General features: G+C 43.0%; 1 non-coding gene across 1 annotated transcript; it reads left to right on the top strand.

Moving 5' to 3' along the window:
* Positions 1-2,849: 2,849 nt before the first annotated feature.
* trnak-cuu (transfer RNA lysine (anticodon CUU)) lies at positions 2,850-2,927 on the top strand. Its single transcript has one exon. It is a non-coding gene; the product is annotated as a tRNA-Lys (tRNA).
* The last annotated feature ends 258 nt before the right edge of the window (positions 2,928-3,185 follow it).

Genomic DNA, 3,185 nt, shown 5'->3' with positions numbered 1-3,185 from the left:
CATCCAGACCAGGGGTTGAATCCTCCTTTCATTTGGTTCGTTCATTTAATATTTCTCTTCTTTATTTATTGCAGTTATATAATTTCCCATCCATTATTCCACCGTCATGTCCACCTGCCCTGTGTCCCTGGTAAATACATAGAAACATAGAAACATAGACATAAAAACATAGAAACATAGAAAATAGGTGCAGGAGCAGGTCATTCAGCACTTCTAGCCTGCACCGCCATTCAATGAGTTCATGGCTGAACATGAAACTTCAGTACCCCCTTCCTGCTTTCTCATCATAACCCTTGATCCCCCGAGTAGTAAGGACTTCATCTAACTCACTTTTGAATATATTTAGTGAATTGGCCTCAACTACTTTCTGTGGTCGAGAATTCCACAGGTTCACCACTCTCTGGGTGAAGAAGTTTCTCCTCATCTCAGTCCTAAATGGCTTACCCCTTATCCTCAGACTGTGACCCCTGGTTCTGGACTTCCCCAACATTGGGAACATTCTTCCTGTATATAACCTGTCTAAACCCATCAGAATTTTAAACGTTTCCATGAGGTCCCCTCTCATTCTTCTGAACTCCAGTGAAACAAGCCCAGTTGATCCAGTCTTTCTTGATAGGTCAGTCCCGCCATCCCGGGAATCAGTCTGGTGATTCTTCGCTGCACTCCCTCAATAGCAAGAATGTCCTTCCTCAAGTTAGGAAACCAAAACTGTACACAATACTCCAGGTGTGGCCTCACCAAGGCCCTGTACAACTGTAGCAACACCTCCCTGCCCCTGTATTCAAATCCCCTCGCTATGAAGGCCGACATGCCATTTGCTTTCTTAACCTCCTGCTGTACCTGCATGCTAACCTTCAATGACTGATGCACCATGACACCCAGGTCTAATTGCACCTTCCCTTTTCCTAATCTGTCACCATTCAGATAATAGTCTGTCTCTCAGTTTTTACCACCAAAGTGGATAACCTCACATTTATCCACATTATACTTCATCTGCCATGCATTTGCCCACTCACCTAACCTATCCAAGTCATTCTGCAGCCTAATAGCATCCTCCTCGCAGCTCACACTGCCACCCAACTTAGTGTCATCCGCAAATTTGGAGATACTGCATTTAATCCCCTCGTCTAAATCATGAATGTACAATGTAATCAGCTGGGGCCCCAGCACAGAACCTTGCGGCACCCAACTCGTCACTGCCTGCCATTCTGAAAAGTACCCGTTTACTCCTACTCTTTGCTTCCTGTCTGACAACCAGTTCCAAATCCCATGTGCTTTAACTTTGCACATCAATCTCTTGTGTGGGACCTTGTCGAAAGCCTTCTGAAAGTCGAAATATACCACATCAACTGGTTCTCCTTTGTCCACTTTACTGGAAACATCCTCAAAAAATTCCAGAAGGTTTGTCAAGCATGATTTCCCTTTCACAAATACATGCTGACTTGGACCTATCATGTCATCATTTTCCAGATGCACTGCTATGACATCCTTAATGATTGATTCCATCATTTTACCCACTACTGAGATCAGGCTGACCGGTCTATAATTCCCTGTTTTCTCTCTCCCTGCTTTTTTTAAAAGTGGGGTTACATTGGCTACCCTCCACTCCATAGGAACTGATCCAGAGTCAATGGAATGTTGGAAAAGACTGTCAATGCATCCGGTATTTCCAAGGCCACCTCCTTAAGTACTCTGGGATGCAGTCCATCAGGCCCTGGGGATTTATCGGCCTTCAATCCCATCAATTTCCCCAACACAATTTCCCGACTAATAAAGATTTCCCTCAGTTCCCCCTCCTTACTAGACCCTCTGACCCCTTTTATATACAGAGGCAAAGTAATTATTTCATATTTTATGTAATTTTTCCTTTGCTCCATGTGATTTAATCTTGTCCATCGATTTTTGGCCCTATTCCCATCCGACATTCTTTTTTAAATGAATGTACCTGTAGAAAGTTAGATGAGCGATTATGTTATCGGCCACCAAATAGTGGGAAGGATAAAGAGGTGTAAATTTAGATAAAATGCAGAAAGATTCAAGATCTCTCGTGATAATGTGGGACTTCAACGTAAACTGGGAAAATAACCATGCAGAGGTAAATGCAGGGGAGGATTTCCTGAAATCGGTATTAGAACTTTCTCCATCAGTATGTTTCCAGCACGATGTGGAAGAAAGCAGTTCTGGATCTCGGAAATGGATTCAGTAGAGCATGTTCTGTGGAGGAGCATTGAGGAAACAGTGATCACAATATCATTAGGTTTAGAGTAGTAATGGAAAAAGAGAAGGTATAATCATGTGTGAAAATACCCAACTGTAGGAGGACTAATTTTATGAGTTGAAAGGGATCCGGCCCAGGTAGATTGAAACCAAAGATTTCTCGGTAAAACAGTAAATGCACATTGGGAAACTTTCAAAAATGAGATAGATCGGGTAACGACTCGACACGTTCTCATGCAGGGTGGAGAAATAGCATGATAGCTAGCTACAGCTCGGTGGATGAATGAAGTTCAACTAAAACACAAAAACGGAAGCTTGTGATAAACTTCAGGCTCATATTTCAGTAGAGAAGCAAGCAGAATACAGAATGTACAGAGAAGGACTATCAAAGGAGGAGGAAGTAGAATCAGCAGAAAAACAGGATATTCGCCCATAGTACTTATCTGAGGAAGGACACACTTGCCTTGGAGGTGGTGCAACAGAGGTTCAACAGATTGATTCCTGGGATGAGAGGACTGTCCTATGATGAGAGATTGTGTCGAATATGCCAATTCTCTCTGGGATTTCGAAGAATCGGAGGTGATCTCGTTGAAACGGAAAATATTCTGAAGGGGATTGACAGGGTAGATGTTGACAAGCCTGGCTAGCTCAGTCGGTAGAGCATGAGACTCTTAATCTCAGGATCGTGGGTTTGAGCCCCATGTTCGTCGATTACAGTTCCTTAAAATGTATGTTGCTTTCACGGGAAAACATCATTCGTGAACCCATTTTCTTCTTTTGCACAATGAAAGAAATGCGAACTGAGGGAGAGCTGATAATTTAATCATCTGTTCTGTGCTCTGCATAAGAACACAAGAACCAGGAGCAGGAGTCGGTTATTTGGCCCTTCGAGCCTGCCTTCTTTTGCACTGAAACAAATTATAACCGTGAGTTTAAATTAGCAGTGCGGGATATTTACAGGGCACCTT

The sequence above is a fragment of the Pristiophorus japonicus genome, unplaced genomic scaffold (genome assembly GCF_044704955.1).
Source record: "Pristiophorus japonicus isolate sPriJap1 unplaced genomic scaffold, sPriJap1.hap1 HAP1_SCAFFOLD_42, whole genome shotgun sequence".
NCBI classification, from domain to species: Eukaryota; Metazoa; Chordata; class Chondrichthyes; family Pristiophoridae; genus Pristiophorus; species Pristiophorus japonicus.
The sequence above is the reverse complement of the archived record's forward strand: the minus strand, read 5'-3'. Positions and strand labels throughout refer to the sequence as shown.